This window comes from Sciurus vulgaris (genome assembly GCF_902686455.1).
Source record: "Sciurus vulgaris genome assembly, chromosome: 10".
Classification (NCBI taxonomy): Eukaryota; Metazoa; Chordata; class Mammalia; order Rodentia; family Sciuridae; genus Sciurus; species Sciurus vulgaris.
The window spans coordinates 60,053,874-60,069,627 of NC_136470.1; positions in this window are offsets into that span (position 1 = coordinate 60,053,874).

A 15,754-nucleotide genomic window follows, 5' to 3' on the forward strand; every position below is an offset into this window, starting at 1 on the left:
TTTGTAACATCAGCGTTAGCTTATTTGACAGGCTCTTGACAAATAGAGGGCCTTTAACACAACATTAAAAGCCAGTGTGTTTGTCTTCAGGCCCCAAAAGTCTGCCTTTCTCAGTAGGTCAGTCCTGAGAATCCCTGGGGAGAGAAGTACTTTTGTCAGTGACCAAAGAAAGAAAAACAAGGGAGTCCCTGGGAACTGCTACAAGGGGGAAATAAAGAGAAATGGAGGATGGAAACACAGCTGAGCTTGAGAAACAGTGTCAGTCACATCCCCCTGTGGCTTCAGGACAGTGACTTCCAACCTCTGGAACAGAAGTGGCTTTCAACATTCCTGATGATCAGGTTGTACTAGGAACCATTATTCCAGCCTTTCTGGGTGACCTAGAAAATAGTTTTTTGTTTTGTTGTTCGGTTTTGTTTTTTAAAATTGGTTTCCAGAATGCAACCAAATTTGAGAAACCTCCTGACTTAGGTAGCACTTCTCAAACTTTCTGATGCTCCCGAATCACCTGGGGGAACTTACTAAGATGCAGATCTTTCTTTCCATCTTTTCATCCAACCATCCATTCACCCACCCCGACCCAGGTTGGGAATCTCCAATCTGGGGATTTGTGCAGGCCAGGCAAGTCCTCTACCACTGAGTTATACCTCTGGCCCCAAGAGAGAGATCCTGATTCAGTGGGTCTGGGGCAGAGTCTGGGATTCTGCCTTTTCATGCAGTCCCAGGTGTTGCCCGTGCTCTTGGGGAGGCCCTGGACCGATATCAACTCTGGATACCAGCTGATTCTGTGTAATGGTCTCCATGCCTGCCATTAAGTCAGTGCTCAACATTTGAGTGCCAGACATTTTAAAAAATGAATTCTGAAAATCCCATTAAAATTTAGAGTAAAATCTAAACGCATTATAAAGCATTTAATTTAACATGGTCTTTAGCCTGCCCCTTTGAATTCTCTCTGCCACTCTGCTCTGACTCACTCACCCTGCCTCAGGGCACGGTCACTGTAGCCGCTCCTCCCACACGCCAGGCTTTCCCTTCTCAGCCTCCCACTTGTTGCTGTCTGGAATTCCACAGCCTCAAGACTTGCTCCCTTTCAGCTCACATGCCAGCTCCTCAGCTCCTGTTTTATCAGCTAGCCTCCTCTTTTTGTGTTTTAATTTTGAGACAGGGTCTCAGCTAAATTGCTCAGGCTGTCTTTGATCTTGCGATTCTCCTGTCTCAGTCTCCCCAGTAGCTGGGATTAGGGGGGTATGACGCCACACATGGCCTGTGTTTGATTTTATTTGCAGTACTGGGGATCCATACTAGGCAATTTCTCATGACAGGAAAGCACTTTGCCACTTAGCCACGTCCCTGGTTTGAGAGCCAGAAAAATCTGCTTTAAATTTCTGTTTTTGTCACATATTCTCTCTCTCTCTGTAACTTGCAAAGCTGGTTCACTCAACTTTCTTATCTGTGAGAGGGGGCAGTACTACCTGGGTTCCAAGGTTACAATGAAGGTCAAATTACACAAACACGAAATGAATGTACAACTCTGTTTTTTTTTTTTTTTTGGTACCAGGAATTGAACCCAGGGGCATGTAACCCCTGAGCCACATCCCCTGCCCTTTTTTATATTTTATTTGGAGACAGGGTCTCATTGAGTTGCTTAGCACCTCACTTTTGCTGAGGCTGGCTTTGAACTCCTCATCCTCCTGCCTCAGCCTCCTGAGCCACTGGGGTTACAGGCGTGTGCCAACGTACCAGGCAAGATTTACATCTTGATAATGTCACAGCTCTTTTAAATTTTATTTGGAGACAGGGTCTCACTGAATATTTCAGGCTGGCCTTAAACCTGAGAATCTCCTGCCTCAGCCTTCCAGATTTCTGGGATTATAGGTATGTGCCACTGCACCTAGTGCCAGTTTGTAAAAATTATGTAAAACAATCCGTGTACATTATTGCATTATTGGCTTTCTTTTCTTTTTTGATTAAGGTAAATGGTGGGGGACAGTGCCTGGCAACTGTCATACCAATGATACAGCATCTTCACTGTACAGATCCTTAGCCCATGTCCAAAAAGGACAGAAGTTTTAGATATTAGTCTATATCTGATTCTAAAACTCAGATAATATTGTACACTACATTTGTCACATAGTGTAGCATATGCATTATACCACATCTGAGTTACAGTATCCCAGCGAGGTAGGGGATACTGTAAGTTGTCCAAACACATTAACATTTGAAACAGATTCAGGGCAGTTTGTGCTGCTAAATGCATTTGTGCCAAATTTGCTGAAAGGTATTTTCTTTCCGACACCCAGTTGGAAATGCTCTCGTTCTTTTTCTCTCTCTCCATTATATAACCTGTATATGTGTATTTATATTTTTTATGTATATACTACATATGCATGTGCATATACAAACACATTTTATCTATACGTAGTTCTCTTTTAAACATTTTTTTTAGTTGTCAACGAATCTTTTATTTATCTATCTATCTATCTACTTATTTAATTATGTGAGGTACTCAGTATCAAACCCAGGGCTTCACACATGCGAGGCAAGTGCTCCACCACTGGGCCCTAACTCCAACCTCTATACAGTTCTTTTTGGGGAAATGGTGGGAATTGAACCCAGAGTTTTGTGCATGCTAAACATGCTCTAAGTTACACTCCTGGCTCCTGGTACATTGCTTATATCTTTTTTTTTTTTTTTTTTTTGTACCGGAGATGGAACCCCAGGGGCACTACATTCCCAGGCTTTCTATTTATTTATTTATTTATTTATTTTTTGATCCTGAGGATTGAACTCAGGGACACTCAACCACTGAGTCACTTCCCCAGCCCTATTTTGTATTTTATTTAGAGACAGGGTCTCACTGAGTTGCTTAGCAACTCACTTTTTTGATGAGGATGGCTTTGAACTTGTGATCCTCTTGTCTCAGCCTCCCAAGCCACTAGGTCTATTTTTTTTATTTTGAGACAGGATCATGCTAAATTGCATAGGGCCTGACTAAGATGCCGAGGCTGTCTTTGAATTTGTAATCTTCCTGCCCAAGTTGCTGAGATTACTGGTGTACACCACCCTGCCTCGCAACTGCTTACATCTCACACATAATTCTCATGTCCATCCAAAGACACAAAAACTGGTAGTTTCATTCTTTAATAAACAATTTAATTTAATATCTATTTTTATTTAGACATTTTGTTTAGTTGTGAGGGCATTTTCTCTTCTGTCAAGGTGCAGTGTGGGAACCTTTGTGATTTAAAAAAATAATCATGCTTTCTTTTCCTTAGCAATTTTGCTGTGTCAGCAGGGGATGGAAACAAACGTTAGTAACATAAAAAGCATATACTCTGTAAATAGAGTCAAATTTGAATCTTAGCTTTACTGTCCGTTGGCAAAGGAATGAAATATCAACAGGATCTCAAATAAGTCAAACTTGAATTCAAGTAGTTCATAAACTACAGAAATCAGTGAATGGTTAATGTTGAGAAGGAGAAAAGCAGTAATGGCTGGAGGGATACAGGGAGAAGGTTAGATGCTAATATATTCATGTGCAGACCCTGATGTTTAGGTCAACCACGAACTGCAATGTGACGTTGTTCCCTTAAGATTATGATGGAGTTGAAAAATTCCTCTCACCTGGAGAAATCAAACCATCATAACTTCACTGTGCAGTTCTCGCGTCTGTGGTGATGCTGTTGAAAACCGGTCAACTGTGCTGCCAGTCTTACCAAAGTACAGCAAGCACAATTATGTATGGCAAATAATGCTGGCTAATGGTGCTCCATATTACTGCTGTGTGTGGTGACTATCCTATACTTTTTATTGTTATTTTAGAGTGTACTCACTCCTTTACTTACTAGAAAGATAAATTAACTATGTAACAGCCTCAGCTGGCCCTTAATAGGGATTCCAGAGGAAGGCCTGGTGTATGCTGCCAGCCCTGAAGACCTACCAGTGGGACATGATGCGGAGGTGGAAGAGAGTGACATAGATGATCCCAGCCCTGTGGAGGCTTAGGCTCATGTGTATGTTTATGCCTTAGTTTTTAATGAAAAAAGTGTAAAAAGCAAGGAAAAGTTAAGCATACTAAAAAGCTTATGGAATAAAGATATAAAGAAACTGTTAAGAAAATGTCTCTGTGCAACTGTACTCTGTGTGTGTGTGTGTGTGTGTATGTTTGGTATTGGGGACAGAACCCAGGGGCACCTAACCACTGAGCCACATTCCCAGCCCTTTTTATGTTTTGTTTTGAGACAGGGTCCCACTAAGTTGATTAAGGCCTCCCTAAGTTGCTGAGGCTGGCTTCAAACTTAAAATTCTCCAAACTCAGCCTCCTGAGTCACTCAGATTACAGGCATGTACCCCAACACCCGGCCTGCATTTGTGTTTCAAGTGTTATTACAAATGAGGCAAAAGGTTTTAAAGAACTGGGCATAGGGGCACATGCCTGTAATCTCAGAGGCTCCGTAGGCTAAGGCAGTTCAAAGCCAGCCTCAGAAACTTAGTGAGGCCCTAAGCAACTCAGTGAGACCCTGTCTCTAAATAAAATATAAAAAGGGGGTTGGGGTTGTGGCTCAGTGGAACAGCTCTCGCCTAGCACACTTGAGGCACTGGTTTCAATCCTAAGCGCCACATAAAAATAAAATAAAGGTATTGTGTCCACCTACAACTAAAAATATTTATATTTAAAAATATATCTAAAAGGGCTGGGGATGTGGCTCAGTGGTTAAATGCCCCTGAGATCAAGTCCGAGTACAAAAAAGAAGTTTTTAAAAGTTTAAAAAGTTTCTAAAGGAAATTGCTGTAAGTCAAGGTTAATTTATTATTGAGGAAGGATTTTTAAAAAAATTAATGCTGCCTAAGTGTATAGTGTCCACGAAGTCTAGAGTAGTGTATAGTAATGTCCTGAGGCTTCACATGCCCTTACTGCTGTCTCCCTGACTCACTCAGAGCAACTTCCAACCCCAGGATGAAATTCACTTTTTAAATTAAAGAAATTTAAACACTACATACTTATACTCTCAATTCTCATAAGATCCGCTTTTTAGAATCCACAAGTGAGATTGGGCAGAATTTGTCTTTTTGCACTTGCTTCTTTCATTGAACATAACATCCCTTATGTTCCTTCACATTACCCCAAATGACAGGATTTCCTCATTTTTATGGTTTAATGGTATTTCATACCGATTTTTCAAATCTGTTCATTCATTGATGGACAAGTAGGTTGACTTAATATCTTGGCTATTGTGAATAGCATTGCAGAAAACACAGGAGTTCAGATGTCCCTTCAACATACTGATTTCATTTCCTTTGGACATAAACCCAGTTATGTAATTGTTGGATCATATGGTTGTTCTATGTTTAATTTTTTGAGGACCCTCCTTACCATTTTCCATTATGTCTGTACTTACTTACATTTTCACTGACAATCCCTTTCTCCACATCCTCATCTACACTTATATTTTGTCATTTTTTAAAATAAGAAATCATTTATTTATTTATTTATTTTTGAGGCTGTGGGGATTGAACCTGGGCCTCCATTCTTTCTAGTCAGGAGCTCTACAACCCAGCTAAATTCTCAGCCTTTCTTCTTCTTCCACTTTTCTAATTAATATATTAAAATGGTACATAAGAGTGAGATACATTTTTGCACTTTCATACATGCACATAATATAATTTGATGAACTTCATTTCTCAGTACCTCCATTTTTCTCCTGTCTGCCCTCCCCCTGGCTCCCTTCCTCTACTGGTCTCCCTTTTATTTTCATCTTTTGTATTTTTGGCAATGGCCATTCTGACTAGATTGAGGTTTTAGTTTATTGTGGTTTTGATTTGTACCTTCCTGATAACGATGGATGTTGAATTTTTTTTTTTTAAACTGGGGATTGAACCCAGGGACATCTAATCACTGAGCCACATCCCTACTCCTTTTCATTTTTTATCTTGAGACAGGATCTCACTAAGTTGCTTAGGGCCTCACTAAGTTCCTGAGGCTGGCTTTGAACTTGCAATTCTCCTGTCTCAGACCTCCTGAGTCACTGAGATTACAGGTGTGCACCATTGTACCTGGCTGTATATTTCTTTTGAGAAATGTCAATTCAGGTCTTTTACCCAATTGATACACTTAATTTTCATGTGACTAAAACCTATCTAAGTGGAGATGACTACAAGTGGGATATTAATCTGAAGTTCTGCAGAAAGATTTGAGCTGGATTCTTGAGTTGATTTCAATGAGTGAATGTGTCATCCATGAATAGTATATAAACAAAGGGCTCCTGGGTGCCGTGGTGCAAGCCTATAATCCCAGTGACTCAGGAGGCTGATACAAGAGAATCACAAGTTCTAGGCCAGCTTTGGTGATTTTGTGAGACTCTCTGTCAAAAAATAAAATAAAATAAAATAAAATAAAACAAAATATATATACACATATATATGTATATATATATGTATAAAATAATTTAAAAAAGGACTGGGTATATATTTCAGTGGCAGAATGCCTGCGTTCCAGTACCAAAAAAATAAAGAATAAATAAATAAGAAGAAAGGACTGGGAACGGGGTTGTAGCTCAGTGGTAGAGCACTTGCCCATATGAGGCACTGGATTTGATCCTTAGCACCACATATAAATAAAAATAAATAAATTAAATAAAGGTATTGTGTCCATCTACAACTAAAAATTAAAAAAAAAAAAAAAAAAGAACAAAGGGCTAAGAAGAGATGACCACCATCTGAAAGCTCAGCTAAAAGATCTAGAAAACGTTTGGAGAACGAGTAGCCTGGCAGAGAGACGAGGATGCATGCAAGGTGAAACCCAACTGAACTGAGTTGAGATGAAGGCATTTGGAGGTAAGAAAGGGAAGACCAGTGACTCAAGGCCATTTTATCCTGAAATGTGACTATGAGAGAAAAAGAGACAGGGACAATCTGAAGGGGTATTAGGTCAAGGTAAGGCATTTTAATTTTTTTAAACTTTAAGATGGAAGAGAACTGAGAATGTTTGTTTTGGTAAAGAAAAGAAAATTGTACACCTTCCTCAAACTTTAATGATAGTTTAGTCTTTGAATAAAGCCACCATCTCTTTTTTCTTCCCTCCCCTTAAAATAGTGGGCTTCAGTTGTAACTTTTGATATGTTGAAATTTCCTGGAAATTCTTCCAAAAAGGATGATTTTTTTGTGTGTGTGTGTGCTGGCATCGAATCCAAGGCCTCATGCATGCTAAGCATGCACTCTACCACGAGGCTACACTCCCAGCCAAAACGCTGATTTTAAGCCATCTGAAATGATGAGACCAGTGTGACCAGTTCCTTCTGGCTTCACAGACTTTTGCAAAGTGGCAAATCACTAGAGGGCGAACTTGTCACGTCGTCTCAGAAATGATACGAATTAAAGTTGAGCAAAGAGGAGCACCAATGGGAGAGGAAGCAGGTAAGTTCAAGTGCAATGACGTGGTTCTCAGGTCTAGGTCAAGGGCAAGGAGTCCCAGTTGACCATCTCTTGACTTCTACTATCATGGTAGGACATTATTGATAAGTCAAATGATAACTCCTCTTCCTTTTGCCCTTCAAAACTTACCTACCTTCATGATCTCATTGGGTCTGATCCATTTCCTCTATAATTTTTTCCTTCAGGTAATATTTATTGGGTAGTATCATGATTAATCAGGGATAGCAAATGCTACTGACACAAGTGAACAAAACAGATAAAAAGTCCTTGTCATCATGGAGCTTATATAGAATATACATAAGCTATCTATACATAGACTATGTAGTTTAGTGGTAGAGTGTAAGGAGGTTAAAAAAAAACAAAGTAAGCTAATTAGTATAGTATTGTAACAAGCTGTGATATTCTGTATAGAAATACAAAGCAGGAAAAAGGAGTCAGAGTGATAGTGGAGGAGGTTGCAGTCAGGCTACCTGCTAGTAAGTTGTGTCCTGCACGAGAATGGTGGGCAGGTATGGGAGTGGAAATGGAATGAAATCCAGCCATCATCTGGTTGAGAAGATGCCGTTTGCTCACTAGTGGTAGGCTTCAGGTGGTGACCAAAAAAATATTTTATATGGACTACTCTAAAAGCAAAAGAGAAGGGAAGAAATAAATAAGTGGATATTCATTGAAATAAATTTTTAAAAAAATGATACTCCTTCTGGCAATAATGAGTTTCCAAGTTTTCAAAACCTTCACATACAAACCTTTGCCTAAGTTTCACAATCTCTGTACCTAAAAGTCTTGTGGATGAGAATGAAAATCTTATTAAAGTTCAGCAATTTTCCACCAGTTGTGTTCACCCTGTCTACACAGCCAGTCAGATGGATATCAGAGAAGAGCTAGTGGATCTGGTGAGATTTCTTCTCACAGAGTCAGGCTGAGCCTCCTTCCAGCCTTGGCACCACTGTTGTTTTGCCCTGATTATGTGAAGAATAAATGCAGCATCCTCCAGGGACTCCATGGAAAGTCGAATCGTCTGTATTTTACAGGGCCATCACAATTTCTCATTAAAAAGGAACATAACTTTTGCCCTTTTCAAGCACAGCACATATGTTCTGTCTCCCAGTGTTTCTTGGTAAGAGTTAATGACCTGGCAGTGTAGGCTAATTTCCTGAGAATTTTAAGTTGGATGCCAATTAGCCTTTCCTATCTCAAGCACATTTCAATGTTTTCTTCCCAAGACGTGTCAGTCTTGACTCTCTGCCACTCTTTTCTTAAAGAGACTGCATATTACATGAATTAAATTGAAGTTCCTTTTTAAAAAATTGAGATGAAGGTCTGAAAATTATAGCCTGTTTAGAGATATCTAATTATGGAATATGCCATGGAGAAGGAGATTTTTGCTGCACCACTTCTCACCCCAACACCACTCAAAGCAATTGCTTTTGACCTTTTATTTGTCTTGCAATTTGTTGTTTTGCTTTGGTCAACTGATTTTGACCTAAAAGTCTCTATACACTCTCTTAATGAGGATGAGACCTCACGGTTAGTCTCAGGATGATAGAAACCCCTAATTTAGAGTTCATAAAAGACAGAAGGACATTGGCTTGTGCAGATGAGGAAGGGTTATTGTTGTAACCATTTTGGAGAGGAAGAAGTTAAATAAATATTAAAAATGTTGAGTCTCAGTGTTTTTTCCTTTTCCACCTATTTTCCTCTCTCTACTGCCTTGCTGAATTTTTTTCTTTTTTCTTTTTTTTGGTTACAGTCAGACAACTCATCATTGCAAGATCTCCTAACCTCGACTTTAACACAACTCTCTCACCACCTGATAGAATTTCTAAACAAAAACTGAACAAAGAAACCATAGAAATCAATAGCACAATCAATAAACTTAAACTTAATACATATAGAACATTCCATTCATCAAGCACATACACTTCTTTCTCAACAGCATAAGGATCCTTCTCTAAAATAGACCATATATTATGCCACAACTCTAAGCAAATACAAAAATATAGAGATATTACTTCGCATTCTATCAGATCATAATGGAGTGAAATATAAATTAATGATTAAATAAGAAATAGAAGCTAACCCAACACCTGGAGACTAAATAATACACTATTGAACAATGCATGGATAGCAGAAGACATCAGGGAGGAGAGAAAAAAATTCTTAGATGTAAAGGAGAACAATGATATAACTTATCGAAATCTCTGGGATACTATGAAAGCAGTACTAAGAGGAAAATTCATTGCATGGAGCTCATTCAATAAAAGAATAAGAAAATCAACAAATAAATGACTTAACATTACATCTCAAAGCCCTAGAAGAAAGAAGAATAGATCAACACCAAAAATAGTAGAAGACAGAAAATAATTAAAATCAGAGCTGAAATCAATGAAATTGAAACAAAAGAAACAATTCAAAAAATTGACAAAACCAAAAGTTGGTTCTTTGAAAAAATAAAAATTGATAAACCCTTAGCCACACTAATGAAGAGAAGGAGAGAGAAAACTCAAATTAATACAATTCATGATGAAAAAAGAAATATCACAACAGACACTATTGAAATACAAAACATAATTAGAAGCTATTTTGCAAATCTGTACTCCAATGAAATGGAAAATCTCAAAGACATTGACAAATTTCTAGAGACAAATGATCCACCCAAAGTGAATCAGAGGACGTACATAATTTAAACAGATCAATTTCAAGCAATGAAATAGAAGAAACTATCAAAAGCCTACCAACAAAGAAAAGCCCAGAACCAGACGGATTCTCAGTTGAGTTCTACAAGACCTTTGAAGAAGAAATAATACCAATACTCCTCAAAGTATTCCATGAAATAGAAAAGGAAGGAACCCTTCCAAACTCATTTTATGAAGCCAGTATTACCCTGATACCAAAACCAGACAAAGACACATCAAGGAAAGAAAACTTCAAACCAATATCCCTAATGAACATACGTGCAAAAATCCTTAACAAAATTCTGATCAATCACATACAAAAACATATTAAAAAGATAGTGCCCATGATTAAGTTGGGTTCATCCCAGGGATGCAAGGTTGGTTCAACATTCAGAAATCAATAAATGTATTCATCACATCAATAGACTTAATGTTAAGAATCATATGATCAGGCTGGGGATATAGCTCAGTTGGTAGAGTGCCTGCCTTGCATGTACAAGGCCCTGGGTTCAATCCCCAGCACCAGGAAAAAAAAAAAAATCGTATGATCATTTCAATAGAATCAGAAAAAGCATATGATAAAATGCAGCACCCCTTCATGCTCAAAACACTGGAAAAAATACAGATAGTTGGAACTTTCCTCAACATTGTAAAGGCTATCTATGCTAAGTCCATGACCAACATCATTCTTAATGGAGAAAAACTGAAACCATTCCCTCTAAAAACTGAATGAAACAGGGATGCTCTATTTCACCACTTCTATTCACATTGTCCTTGAAACTCTAGCCAGAGCAATTAGACAGAAGGAAGAAATTAAAGGGATACAAATAGGAAAAGAACTCCAACAATCACTGTTTGCCAACAAAATGATTCTATGTTTAGAGGATTCAAAAATTCCACCAGAAAGTTCCAAAAAAGTAGCATTTGTCTTTGTTATTGGATTTGTCTTCATTTATTCCCACAACCCTGTGTTTTATTCCTACAAATGAGAAGTTTCTTTAGAATAACTTGCAGAGTAACATAAAGATGAATATTTATTTGCTATACTTTTTATATATTCTTCTATTTTTTAAATTTCTCTGAAATGCTTTCTGATGCCAGTCCTACAAAAATCTTATTCTGAGGAAATCAATTAATTCTAAAAGTGACAGAAAGATCAATATGGAATAACTGCAAATAAACACACTATTCTCTGAGCTCTTGAATCTCAAATGGCACAAATATTCTGCATTTTAATAAAAGTATTTACACACTGATTTTAGTTATAAAGAAGAGGAGAAAATTCAGGTATAAAGAGTCTGGGACTATGAAAATCAAGTGTTTTCTTACATATATATTATGTATATATAACAAATGTGTACATATTATATTATCTCAAATTTTTAAAAATCCTTCATAAATTTCATCATATTTTAAATTTGAAGCCCCCTTTGTAAATATTTTACCTAAACACACATCACCACCACCACTACCACCACTAAAAACAAAAGAGTAAATCTCCAGGTTAGCTAAGGTTGGAGCATTTAAAATGCCATTACAGTTAGGCATGGTGGCACAGGCCTATAATCACAGTGATTAGTGAGGCTGAGGCAGGAGGATCCTAAGTTTGAGGCCAGTCTCAGAAACTTAGGGAGACGCTAAACTACTTAAGTGAGACTCTGTCTCAAAATAAAAAATAAAAAGGACTAGGGATATAGCGCTGGGGCACAGCACCCCAGGGCTTAATCCCCAATTGTGTGTGTGTGTGTGTGTGTGTGTGTGTGTGTGTGTGTGCGCGCACACACACACACACACTTCATTATAAGGTGTTGGGGATGTAGCTCAGTGACAGAACAGAGCATGACTCCTTGTGCTAGGCCTTGTTCAATTCTCTGTGCGCGCACACACACGCATGCACACACACACACACACGCATACTTCATTATACGTAGATAAATATTTTTGCCCAACACAATGAGATTTGGGAATTCAGCTTTGCTCTTGGCTACCCTGAAGTGGGCGAGTGCAAACGGAACAGGAAATGGGGAGGGGGGAGAGGGCCTGCAGTACATCAAAGACAGTGCATTTCATTTTATAATTAAGTTCTTAGTGCAGTGGTAAGAAATGAAGGCCTGATTTAAAAGGGACTGGTGACATTTCTGCCTGGGAATGTTCCAGCCCTAGTTACCCCCGCACGCCCTCTCCATTCCCTTTTAGTGGTGGTGGTTTCTATGTGCTGGAAAGGAAATCGATAATTTGATGGATTGATTATTTCTGTAGGTCAGAAGATGATCTTTCGAGTGTCTTCTAATTTCTGAAGTCTTTGGCCTTGCTTTAATTCCTGGATATCTAGCCATATCCTCTTTGCTCTTAGGAATTCTTTTGAAACACATTAACACATTTCAGTATAACTAGTCATACTGAAAGTATTATTAATAGAGGCTAGTTCCTTTCTTTCTTCTTTTTTTCTAGGGCCTTGTGCTTGCAAGGCAAGCTCTGTACCATCTGAGCTATATCCCCAGCCCACAGGCTAGTTTTCCCTCCCAGAATGGTTACCAGAACAAAGCAAAGTGGAGGGAGCATGAACTTTGTAGTCAGACAGACCTGAGCTTGACTCTCTCTTCTACCTGCATATAATGATTGTGGTCTTGGAGATGGTCATTCTTATATTGACATGTGACCAAAATCAGAGCTCCTATACCATCTTTTCATCATCTTTTAAGTTGATATAAAACCAGTCATCTCCCAAAAGTTTTGGTGGCAATTCAACAGCATACAGAATTGTTCAAAGCAAATAATAGGAGAGAAATCTGTTTTTTTTTTTTTTTTTTTTTTTTTTCATGTCCCACCCCATCCTCATCCTCTGGTCTTACAAATAAATGCCCAACTAATTACAAAACCTGTATGGTGTGTTTGAGTTTCAAATGTTGGTTGTTTCCATTATAATTAGACCTTCATTTTTATCTTTTATTATATTTTTATTTTTGGTACTGGGAATTGAACCTAGGGATGCTTTTACCACTTAGTTACATCCCTAGTCCTTCTTATTTATTTATTTTTTACTTTGAGAAAGAGTCTCACTAAATTGCAGAAGGTCTTGCTAAGTCACTGAGGCTGGCCTTGAACTTGCCATCCTCCTGCCTCCACCTCCCCAATCACTGGGATGACAGGTAGGTGAGCACCACCATGCTGAGCAGGACTTCATGATTGTTCATTCTTTGGGAGACTCGTGGTTATCTATTATGGTTTGGATGTGAGGTGTCCCCCAAAAGCTCATGTGTGAGGCAATGAACAAAGGTTTGAAGGAGAAATGATTGGGTTAGAGCCTTAACCTAATCAGTAAGTTGATCCCTGAAGGGATTAATTGAGTGGTAACTGGAGGCAAGTGGGGTGTGGCTGGAGGAAGTGGTTCATTGGGAGTGTGGCTATGGGGTATGTGTATGCTTCCTGATCATCATGTGAGCAGATTCTCTCTGTCACACTCTCCCGCCATGATATCCTGCCTCACCTCAAGCCTGGAGGAATGGAGCTAGCTGTCTATGGACCAAGACCTCTGAAACTGTAAGCCCTCAAATAAACTTTTCCTCCTCTCCAATTGTCCTGGTCAGGTCTTTATGTCACCGCAGCAAAAAAACTGACTGAAACATCCTTTTTTGTGTACCAGAGATTGAACAAAGGGGTGCTTAACTACTGAGCCACATTCCCAGCCCTTTTGAAAAAAAGAATTTCACTGAGTTGCTGAGGCTGGTTTTGAACTCATAATCTTCCTGCCTCAGCCACCTGAGCCATTGGGATTACAAGCACCCAGCTTCATGGTCACCTTTTGAGGTTTAGTTCTTTCTGTTTGCATTGAGGTCTTCTTGTCATTTCTACTGACTGGCCGGACTGGAAAGAGATGGTAGTACCTGGTTATGTGCTTCACATTCACTGGTCAAATATCCGCTTGTTCATAATGATTAAACAGGGAAATACAAATTACTTTGTGTTCCATGACCCTTGTCCCTTCACATGCTCACTCACATACTTCCTGTCCGGTTATGAAACCTAATGGGCTAGGCCTTTCCAGATTTCTTTTGTGATAAAGCTAATTAAATGAGAGCAATAGTGAAAGCAGCCCCACTCCTGAAGTTATATCTTAATTAAAACCACTGCCATTTTCTAGATGAACGAGTTGCCCAAGTACATGTACACCAGCTTTTAACAGCATGGGAATTACCACCTTAAGCCCTTGCTCCATTTCTTTGGTGAAAGCATAACTACTTATCTGCTTTATCACAACACGAAGCTGAGTACACTTTGGCTAGCACAGACACTTTTAGTGAAGGGTTGCAGCTTGAAACACGATTCCCCAGGCTCAATTCTTTAGGCATTAACAGCTTACATGTGCACAGTACTGACAGAAGCTGTGTTTGGGGCTCAGATAGCAGTAAATTATTTGGCGTCTTCAAAGTGTCCAGAATATTTGAACAAATGCAACTGCACAACAACCTGCTAATGTAAAATATTAGATGCACCCTAAGTTACAGCAACAGCTTGGAGAGACTGGAGTGGTCCCTCTTTAATTTTGTTGCTGACACCTGGCAACATTTGGAGATATAAATAGCTTAACAGGGAGTGGGGAGAAAGCTGGAGATTTCCTCTTGCTGTCTCAATACATAGGAAGAAAAAGACTTAGAAAAGAAAAAAAAAATCACCTCTGGAAAAGAATTAGGGGCTCATTCTATTGAGGGATGGACCTCCACAGGAACTAGCCAAGTACACTATAGTTAAACACCCTGAATTGTGGTTGGATGTGCTAGACTCCACACTATTAATGGGTGAAGCTTGAAGAAGTGGCTGAATTTTTCTAGGATTAAACCTGACTTAGAGCCCCAAGACTATAGGATATAAAATTAGGGGGAAAGGTGTTCTCCTCTATTAGGTTTTTCCATTCCCAATTATCCCATGTTTGAGAGGGCAGAGGGTTAGCTCAGAGAAGGAAGGTAGAGGGATCCCCAAAACGTTCTGATTGTGTCCTGGGAAAGGATCTAATTAATAGTGTCAGCAAAGTAATCTATAGCCAGAGAATATTTTAGACATTCTGTTCAGTGAGTAGACTGTTGAATTTATTACTAGGCAAACAGAAATGGAATTTCTCTCTCTCAGTGTGGATATGCTTCTTCCTTAGTTCTCCCTCTCAGAAATTTAGGATAAAAAAAAAAAAAAGAAATTTAGGATAGATGGAGACGGAAAGCATCACCTTTGGTAGACTGGTAATGTGTTAGCAGGTGTGAGGGTCTAAGGAGCAGAGGCTGGGAACGGGGAGCAGACTAGATTCGAATCTCAGTCCTGCTGCCACTCACCTCAAGTCTCAGGCACATTCCTTAAACTTCCCAGGCCTTGATTCCCCACAATACCCTGTAAATATGTGGTAAGAATTAAAGGAGATGATCCTTGTCAAGGGCTTAATATAGTGCTGATGCTTAATCAACTTTAGTTTTATCTCTTTCCCTGCAAGATCAAGAGACCTACTTATTTATTAGATAAATTGATTTGCTATGATTTATGTTTGCTTTATTATTTTAACTTTACTACAATGCTAGAAGGGAAAAAAAAATCACTATGCTTTCTCCCTCAGGGGAAAACTCTTGCAATCTCAAATTTAAGAGTAAACTTAAGCATGTACAGGT